Source organism: Chenopodium quinoa, unplaced genomic scaffold, assembly GCF_001683475.1.
Source record: "Chenopodium quinoa cultivar QQ74 unplaced genomic scaffold, ASM168347v1, whole genome shotgun sequence".
Classification (NCBI taxonomy): Eukaryota; Viridiplantae; Streptophyta; class Magnoliopsida; order Caryophyllales; family Amaranthaceae; genus Chenopodium; species Chenopodium quinoa.
This window is the reverse complement of record NW_018745523.1, coordinates 2,201,547-2,212,897: the sequence shown is the minus strand read 5'-3', so window position 1 is coordinate 2,212,897 and position 11,351 is coordinate 2,201,547.

Sequence of the window (11,351 nt, the reverse complement as noted above, 5' to 3'; positions counted from 1 at the left end):
ACTAAAAACTAATTACTCTTATGGTCAGAACGATAACATAACATAAGTTTTAAAAGGCTAGTTATATACTTCATAATGCTTGAACAATTTCCAAATATAGCTCTTTTGGATAAGTGATAAGAAAATCAATATTCTTAAATCTTAACCTCTATAATTATAATTTTCTTTACTCATACATAATTCAACATCATTGAGAGAAAAGACATTGTAATAATCAATTTAATTACATCATGTTTCAATAATAAATACATATAATTAGATAATTAAGTTCCAATAAATTTAAATCAATCTAAATCACTCAAATAAAATATACCTCGATACATAATGTAACAATGAAATTAATTGGATAAGCATAAACGATTCTCAAAGATGATTATTGGATTACTAGCTTTACTTGCATGATACTCATATAAAGGAAAGCTATGAAAGTTCCATAACCACAAATGCATGGTGCACAAAATCTTCCACTTTATACTTCAAGTTCCCATGTTCAACCTAAGCTAGGTTACATTTACATGCACGGTAAAAAACTAAGATTTACTGTAGTAACTATGAAATTTTTACTGCTCAACATCCACATCCAATGCTTATCTACTGTCTCTAACAACAAAATATAAAGAGGTGGGCCCGCTCAAATTTTGATGTCAAATTTAGTTACCAAAGTTAACAAAACATAGGGTACTTTAATAATGATCATAGCTATAACTTAGGTTAAAAATAGACAGTTAATATTGATGGCAAATATGGTAAATAAGTATAAAAATGGAGGGACAAAAATGGAAGAAGATGTTATGGTTCAGAAAAAAAGATATTTGAAAAAAAAAAAAAAAAAAAAAAAGAACAAAAAAGGAGAAAATGGGGGGAAGAAAGAAGAGAGAGATTGCGTGGGAGACAGAGGACAGAATGATGAGTCTCTTGCATGCGTCTCGACTCTCGATTTCTAGCTTAGCTTCACTTACAATATTTTAAGTTGTAACCTTCTCCATAATATTTATTGTCCCTTGCTATTTTTGAGAATCTATTTTTATAAATTATACCTACTTTTTTACTAAATATAATATGAAGAGGAAAATTAATTTAACAGATGATTTTGTACATTTGAGATTTTAAAGATTGATCTTGTTTGAAAATTCAATTTAATAAAACTATACCTTATTTGGAAAATTAATTGAACGTGGTGAATTTGTGTATTTGAGATTATAGAGATTGTTTGCCGATTTAATTTAATAAACAATACCGTGATTTTATTATTTTAAAATACTTATTGTATTTAGTTATTTACTTTGGTTTTCTTTTATATTTTATGTAATATAAGTACGGAGTTTTTTTAAAAAAAATAAAATAAAAGTACAGAGTGTTTTAGAGAAAAAGAAATTTATTTAGGAATGAAGGAGTATTTCATTTAAATTAGCATGTACTTTGAATTTTTTTTGTGTAGGGTGAAACGATTTGAGAGCATCAACACATGTTTTGATTAATCAGTTTTTAAGTGATTACGTTTTTCCAGCCAAAATAAATGCAATATAAAGCGGCTTTTTGAAGTTTTTCCAGCCAAATTTGTTATTCAATTCACAGAGAATGGTACTCTGTATATACAAATATACAATATCTAGAAATTCATAAATAGGCATGCTGATATAATGTGTTGTAGATGGAAATAATAAGCTAAACTATACATTAATTACATCAAATTAAACCACACTTGATTTTATCATGCTTTAAAATATACATATTGATAATGAGACATGTCGATCTAAAGAAACTACATAAATATGTATTTCCTTACATAGAGTAACCACGAATTATGGTTAAAATGAATTTTGCTAAGAATACCAACACTCTAAGGCCTATTCTGATTTACAGAACTGAACTGAATTGAACTTGGCTTAACTAAATTGTTAATGAAAGAAGAAAATTAGGAACTAAACATAACCGAAGTAAAATTAAGCTGAAAAGAACGGTACTAAGGGTCTGTTCTCATTTACTGCACTCAGCTGAACTGAACTGAAGTGAAATAAATATTTTATAAGAGAAGAAAGTTAGGAACTGAGTCAAAGTGAAATGAAAATAAAACGTATGAGAATATGTCCTAAATATTAATGTCAATATCAAACCAGGAAATGTATCAAATAGTTAGGTTTATATCATTACCCTTTTTCTAATGCAAGCGAAATTCATTAAATACCCTAAAAGAGTAACAAAGACTTTGGAGTAGCATCATTGTAAAAAACAACCAGCCGGCCACGTCTACACCTTTGGAAAGAAGGGTTTGGGACTTTGGGCAATATACGCAGTTCGAGTAATTCAGCCGAATCGAGTGCTTTATTTAGGAAGTAAAAATGTAAAATGACATCTAATTTGTAGTGCTCCATTGTCCAACTTTGTTTACAAGCTTTATTAACACATGAAACGAGTTGAGTAAATAATCTCAATAAGATTAACAAACTAGAATAATACATTAGAATATTGGATGCTTTTATTCTTCAATGCACAATTGAATTTAATTTTTGTGAAATAAGTAGAAACAAGGTAAATAGATCAAACCCTTACCTTAATTATGATATGTGTTTATGCTAATTTTCGTTAGGTGGGATTAAATATCAAAATCTAGAACTAAATAAAACCGTGAATAAAACTAATGCGAAAATAAAGAAATAACACAAGACATTGATGACACGGAAAACCCAATAAAGGTAAAAACCGCGGGTAGAATGAGGATCTATTGTTCACTATGAAAAATATTAAAGAAATCGGATTACAATGCATGCTTAAAGTAGTTCGGTGGCTAGGTTATATTGTCCTCTACGTTTGATGACGTGTCTCCCCTTTATATAGATGGTGCCTAGGGTTAATCCCTAACCGTTGCAAGGTGATAGACTTGCTTCCTTGATTATCGGAGCTGACTCCTTATTATCTCTTTTCTGTTTAGCCCACTAACGACAGGGTACGACAGCTGGGTGAAGACTTAGTCTTTCATGCTTATCCTCCCCTAGAAAATAGGAGAGCAGTTGGTGCTTCTTTCATCTGTCACGTCAAGTTTTGGTCTTCGTCGGAGCTTGATCTTGTCGTTGACATTGGCTGACTGCCGTTGACTTTTAACTTACAGAAATTTATCCATAACAATATGCACTTATAATTTTTTTTTTAAAATATGTCTTATTCGTTTCTAAATTTATTAATCATAATTTGAACCTATCTAAATCTATTATTCCTAAAATAAGTGAAAATAAGATAAATAGAATAGTGCCTATCAAATTTACTTGTATTATTATTATTATTATTATTATTATTATTATTATTATTATTATTATTATTATTATTATTATTATTATTATCTCAAAAACAAAAGTCATACAACCTACAATAAATTAGTGGAAAGCCGAGATACAATCTGGACCCCCACTCCTCTAGCTATTGCAAATCCTACCCTAGTGAAGATATGAGCTGCAGCACGAGCCCCAATGTCTTGCGTCGTCGAGAACCTTTGAATCCGCTTCAGTAACGCAACAACCTCTTTCTCTAATTCCCCAAGCGAAGAAAAGGAGAAGGGAATGAAACCATATCCAATCGCCTGACATCGAGCTTCATACTTAACCCGCTTCCGATGAGCTGCATCAGCCACAACCCGCCCAGGAATTAAGTCAGATAGCCCTGATTGTGTCAAAGGAGAAGACCCTGTCAAATCATCACAGACATCGCGACCACAATCCCATGAATAAAGTAACACATCCGCGGGTCTGAGGGCCTCGTCATTCCCTCCGGCCAGCCCAATGTCAACCTCTTTTCTCGCTGAAATCCCAGAACGAAAGCAAACATCAACAAGGGTATCCCGAACAACATTATGCCGATGTTTAATACCCACAATACCAGCACAAGACACTGCGTGATCACCGAAAATATCTCCAGCAAAAACCCTCGAACAAGCAGAGCACAACGTCGAGATAGAGAACAATGGTACACCCAACCGATAGGACAACACGCAGCGATAAGTCTTGGCGTTCATCGTCTGACCCAACCCTGAAATAGGAACCGCCCGAAGCCAAGCAGAGGTGTGATCACCTTGCTGTGATTTCCATAATGCTGATTGTCGAGGAGTTAAAGAATAAGCAGATTCTGCAGAAGCGGTAACCTTTGTGAAATATATATCTGCCAATTTCTTCATGAGTTTAGGGGCAGCGACCTCACTAGGATTACTCAAAATGTCAGACTCCATTGTTCCATTAAACAGACTCAACGCATCCTCAAAGGCTCGTCCAAGACCAACAATGCCAGCATGCCGAAGAAGTTGTGTCTGCAACCCAGCAGACTGTAACCGAGAAGCAAGAAAAGCATAGTGAAGAACATCACCTGTAGAATAAACACCAAGCCCTCCAAACGCAAATGGTAAGGTGGCAAGTCGCCACTGCCAATCACCAAACCCCGGCCCCGAAGCAGTAACAATACGCTCCATGGAAGATCGAAGAGCTGCATCAAAAGGGCGCTGAGCCACCTCAAAAGTACTAGGTTGACAAGTACACAATGCAAAGTAGAGTTTTGAAACTCCAGTACATGCCCTAAGTAACAACAGCTCACACTGAGGATCATCGAGCATAGCGACCTTATCCATAAGGGCAATGGTCTTGGTCACCCTCTGCATCACAAGCTCACCACTAAAACCAGAATCGGAACTAGCGGGACCTCCAAGCAACCTAACACCACGCAAAGGTCGAGCAATATTAGGTGGAAAGACACCCACCAGCCTGCTTCGAGGGTCTTTCTGTAGGCCAGAAAACTTCAGTTTTTTCCACATTAAGACATAACCCAGAACGAGGTCCTTCCTCCATAATCAACTGCAGAACTTGCCCCACCACCAAAGTGTCACCAATAATCGTGCCGTCATCTAAATACCAAGCCTGAAGACATACATCAAAAGTCTCTCTGATTTTACACACCAGGGGTTGTAAAACCAAAGAAAAAAGCAAAGGACCAAGGGGATCACCCTGCTGCACCCCTTGAGATGACCATAAGGTTTGGTCCCCATAGTACAACCTGGTTGGATTAGAATAACAGAATTCTACCCATCGCGAAATGCCCGGACAACGACGACGTACCTCACGTAACATGACCGAACGATCAACCAGATTGAAGGCATTTTGAAAATCCACCAACAACATAGATAAACCAACATCAGAACCACGGTCCTCAATCAACCGATTCACCGCATGAAGAATTGCCTCACCACCTGAAGAAACCCCAACACCAAATTGAAGGCCATCAAAGTAACTCCCTAAAGACTGACCAACCATAACAGCACCCACCTTCGAAACGAGACGCCGCCAAACCGTACCCACAGCAATAGGACGGATACCACCACCGGGCTTGACAAGTGGCGTAAGAGGAGCACTAGCAATGTACTCTCCTAATTCCATAGGACATCTCCCAGCTAGAAAGAGATTAACCACCCCAGTAATAGAGTCAACCAACTCATCTGATACTGCCACAGCCGCACCACTCAAGCAATCTATAAGATGTTGAGCACGCAAACCATCCCTACCACATGATGTGTCGCGAGGGAAACTCCTAATCCGATCCAAAACAACAGCAGAAGTCGTAACGAGATGAAGGTGATCAATAGGTATATCAGGCAAGGATGGAGATGGAGATGAAGGGTGCTTTGACTGTAAATCTGCAAGAGTGGCGTCATTATAAGGTCAACGCCTGCTGAAGAAAGAACCCGAACCGCAGCAGTGTAATGGCCATCGCAAATCTTCCTACAACACTGCTTAATATTACGCTCTTCCAAATCAATGTCCTCATCATCAACCATCGACAAAGTAGGAGAATCCTCTGCCAAAATTTCCCTCACAAGCTGCAAATTACCACCCGCTACACTCCAAGAACAAATAGCACGGGAAATACTCTCTTCTTGATGTCGACGTCTTACCGAAGATCGAGACTCACGACTACTCCGCGGGCGAAAGATTTTAAGGATGCAAAGAGGTAACACCAACAAAGAGACCCAATTAGAAATGTCATCAGGCTTAGAGATCACCTTATCAAGAGCACCTTTCAGAACCCAAGAAAACCCCAAACGACATTTGGGAGGGATAGACTTAACAGAGCGAAACCCCTTAGAGAATAAACAATCAAGGAGGGCCACATCAAAACCACCGTTATGATCTTGCACCAATCCATCCATACGATCAACTCGAGCAGGAGAAGAAGGAGATTGCGGCTTGGTGAAATTATGAAGCACAAAACGAACAACACCATCTCCTTCATCAGGGGGTGCACATCCTCATCCCCACGATGACGACACTTAATACGTACCGTGTGCGTTTTATAGCAAACTCCACATAACCAAATCCCCATACGCCTAAAAGTAACTTCTGCCTCATTACAAAAAGCCAAATTATAGAAGTAAGAGAATGTCGGGTGATATCTCGTGCACCGATACAACAATGACGATCACTAAGATGTTTGATTAGACAACGTCGAGTAAGGCCATTTCCACTCCCATCTTGACAACCACTAAGACCCACAAAGGGACAATGAAACTTCACAACGGCAGCCGACATAGCTGACTTGCACCACCCAAAACTGAAATAAGCCCGAAAGAGCACCAGAAACTGCCGCAAAACAGCTCCAAAACAGCACCCAAGAGCTGCCAAAACTGGACCAAAAACTGCACCAGAAACTGCACCCAAAACTGCTCCAAAACAGCACACAAAACTGCTCCAAAACAACACCCAAAACTGCTCCAAAACAGCACCCAAAACTGCTCCAAAACAGCACACAAAACTGCTCCAAAACAGCACCCAAAACTGCTCCAAAGCAGCACCCAAAAACTGCTCCAAAACAGCCCCTAATATCGAAAATCGCTGGAAATATTGATCACCGAAACCCAAAATAGAAACTAACAAAGAACCTCCTCTAACTGACCAAAAACAACACCAATATTCGTGAGAAAAGATGCCCTCAAAATGACCCAATAATAGCTTGAAATTGCACCCAAAACGCACCCAAAAACAGAGCAAAACCACGCTTGAAAACACAGCAGAATTGCACCAAAAACCGCAGCCTGAAAACTGACCAAAACAACCCAAAAATACCAAAAATAAACGCACCCTAAAGACGCTTGAAGCAGCCCGAAAACCCAAGGAAAACAGCGTGATAATTCGCCAGAAAATTGATCAAGAAACCACCCACAAAAGCCGCCTGAAATCCGCCCAAAAGCTGCCTGAAAACCACCCGAGAAACCACCTGAAATCCACCCAAAAGCCGCCTGAAATACCCCTGACTGAAAACCGCCCACCTGATCACACCTTACGCCAGAGATGATGCCGGAAAAAGGACTCGGAGCTACACCCAAACAGCCTGGAAAATCGCCCCTTAAACGCCTGAATTTCTGCCTGAAACCGCCTGAAAACAGAGCCACCACCGAGAATCTTCGCCGGACCTGCTAGGAAGATGAAACCACCGCCACAAGCTGCCTGAATTGCTGCCGGAAAACCGCCGGAAAATGAACGTGGAACCCCCCTAATCGCCCTAATTATTATTATTATTACTATTATTATTATTATTATTACAATAAGTAATACTCTGTAGTGTTTAATTAATCTTATTATTAATTAAATTTTAAGTAAGGTGAACTAAATATAGCCTTAATTATATATAAAATGCAACTATTTTTTTTAAGGAAATGCAACTTAATTTCTACTGTAAATACAAGTATACTCTTAATTTTTTTATACGCCTTTTGTATTCAGATAAGTGTATTACTTTAAGGGCATGTTCTCTTCTCAATTTAATTTCAATTTAGTGTAGTTTAGCTCAGCTCCAATTAGAGCTGATCACACTGAGTTCGACCCGATTTTGGGCGGGTTTTGGACAGAATTTTGCGGCCCGAATTTTAAAAAAGTTTGGACGGGTTTGGGAAATGGATTTTTTGCATTTTTAGTTGTTTTTTTTGCCCGGCCCGAAAAGCCCACATGGCCCGACTAGTTTGGGCGGGTTTGGGCACACGTTTTCCGGCCCGATCCGAGAAATGGGCAAAAAATTTTGACCTCGGCCCGGCCCGCCTGTTGATCACCTCTAGCTCCAATCAGTTCAGTTCCTAATATCCTTCTCTCATAAACAATTCATTTCAGTTCAGTTCAGTTCGATTCAGTTTAGCTCTAATCAGTTCAGTTCAGTTGTTTTCAGTAAATCTGAACATGCCCTAAATTTTGCATTACTCGCATACTAAATTTGACTTAATTCTTTTATTAATATGTAAAATTCAAAATTAGTACTCTGTATAATATTTTGTCTGGTCACAATGGATATATTTTTATAATATATATTAATTTTTTTATAAGCTAGACTGATACAAATTAAAGCGATAAATGATCAAAGTTGTGTATTGACACATATATCGGTTAAAGTGATGCAATTATTTAAATACAGTGTAAGTAGGTAAGAAAACAACCTTACAATCGAAACATCTCATAGGTCCACCAACCCAATTTAGCGGATAATATCCCTTAAGAGTGGTGAGAGAATTCTTAACCCAAAGTGTTACTTAGTGAAATTTAATCTTTATTTGGTTACAGGTTTTCACATGCCAAACATTGCATAGTTACAAACATTTTATTTTTTAGACAAGAAGAAGACCACAAGTCAAAACCTTCAATAGGCCAACTTGGACCAAAATTATTAGAGAAAGCCTTTCGTGAGTGGAAGGGGAGGCTAACAATCTTCCTCTAAAATTAAGACAAAGGCCGTAATGAAATTTGATGTCACAAACTCATTATGATTATAAAATATAACTTCTTTATTAGGCAAAATCTTGATTGATTATGAATAGCCCTTATACTTTTTTATGTATAGAATTTTGAAAAGTGATAGAATGATGTGATCTTCAACGTCTACCGTATTATATTAACAATTATTTACAAGATTGATTAGACCAACTTCCCTTGGATAAAGTTCTCAAACATTGCAAAAATTATTGATGTTCAATTGCTCATACAAACTCAAGCCACAAACATATAAATGTAGCTATTGAGTTATACTATAAAGTTGGATGATGATGATGTGAGTTGATAGTGGGTGGTTTGATGTAATGTATGAGGGTTAATCTGGTTACATTTTTGCCTAGCAACGATGTACACCCTTGGGTCACCTAATTAAGCCTTGCTTCATTTATGTCATTTTTTTTTAATTAATTAACTTGAGTGAAGTTGATTGCAGATTTTACCAACTTCAAACATTAACATTTGATTTGATTTGATGCTCAGAGCATCCCTTAAGGCACATTAATTTTCAGGTTAATAGGTATATGAAGGAAGATTATATGACTTTGTAATGTATTATAAAGATATGTTCTGATTTACTGAACTGAATTGATTGGAGCTGAATTGAATATTTTATGAGAGAAGAAAATTAAGAACTAACTTAACTGAATTTAACTAAAGTGAAAATAAGTTGAATAAAACAGGCCCTAAGTTATTATGCATTACAAAATAAATCATGTCTTTCTTGTGCCTATGTTTTGTCATGCCTTATTTTGTAAATCTTGAATAAGGCATACCAAGGGCCTCTTCAGATTTATTGAATCAAGCTGAACTGAGCTGAACTGAAATTAAGCTGAAAATAACAGGTCCCAAGTCATCTTTGTAACTCTTTGAATGACCGACCAATAATCGTAGCAAGTTAGTGGTTAATGTTATAAATAAACTGCATTACGTATGTAATTCCAATGTTAAAGCTTGAAAAAAATAATCATAGTTGACTAGTTACAAGAGCATGTTTAATAGAACAAATACTTGCATTCATCTTTAATACTCATAGTATATAAGGTATTTTTTTTTCGATATAGGTAAAGAGAAGGGTCTTACGTACCGAATCAGAACCTCTTACATGTCAATCTGACTCGAATTAAACATTATTCTACAAAAAATTGCATTCCAAGTAAAGCACAATGTATAAATAGGCCAGGAAAAACAATATAAAGTGGAGAAAATAGCATATAGTGTTGTGCATCAAAGTGATGTTTTTAAATTTTGACTTAGAGTAAAAACTTTACTAAATGACAACTGTTGTAGCCTAGTCTTGTGTGTTTAAAGGAAATATGAGTAGGAAAAAAGACGTATATACTACTTTGTATGAGAGTATCTTATTTATTTTATTTTCACTTACCTAAACTAAATTAATCGTATTTAAACTTATTTTAATTACATGCTGAGCTTGAGTGCCCTTTATCAATTCTCATTAGAACTTATTTTACAGATTCAATCTTATATAAACCTCTCTCTCATTAACCTATGTTGTTTAAACTTAACTTCTCAAACCTAATAAGGAGAAATAAAGTAAATAAAACATGACCTAATCAAAAATTTCTTAACATTACACATTATCATCTCCTTTTACAATGACATTCATAACCCGAGTATGTTGTTATATAATAATATACAATTATCTGAATTTACCTCAACTTACTAATAAAATATATAACCTTTTTTTAGAGGAACTTAAACTTAAGTTGTCAGAAATGAATTGGTACCCAAATTTAACTCATTCAAAATTAATGGATTTTAATGTAAATTGAAATTGGTAATCCTAATTGGACAAAACTCAACTATATATGATAAGTTTATTAGACAAAACTTACATTATCAAACCTCATTAATTACAAACTTAATATACTTGGACCTATATCACATAGTAAGTAAAAATAAGATGAATATTACGTACTTATAAGTCTAACCATCACCCCCTCTCTTCTAACCAAAGTATGTTTAGCATGATAAATTTAATTACACGAATATATGGAGAAAAGGAATAAAACACCCCACCAAAAACAATTTAAAGCCCTTCAAACAACAATCCAAAGCCCACACAAGATACTTGGGCCAATGATCTTTACAGAAATACAAGCTCGGCCTGCAAAAGACAAAACTCGATTAGGTTTGGGCTATTAAATTTGAAACGTTTAGGTGATAATTTATTCAAGTCAATGATCCAATGTTCTGAGTTTTTAGATGAGCCTACTAAATTTTTAAACTTGCTTGATTTAATTAGAAATTTAGAACTTACTTCCTGTGTGCTCTTCTCTGTCACTTATTTTTTGCCCTAATTTTTCTTTTAGACCGTCCTTTTATTTTTACTCCATTTTATTTTTAGACTTATAGAACCACACTTTTAATTTCACAACCACCCCAGTGACCTTGCCACTTTCTTCACTCATCAGTTTTTCCAACCAGAGAGTGAGTCATAGCTCAAGTGGTTAGAGCTTTCTTCCCGATTTCAGGTGATTTTGGGATCGAATCTCAACCCGCCCTTGTGGCTCTCTAAACACCAAAAAATAAAATAAAATAAATAAATAAATT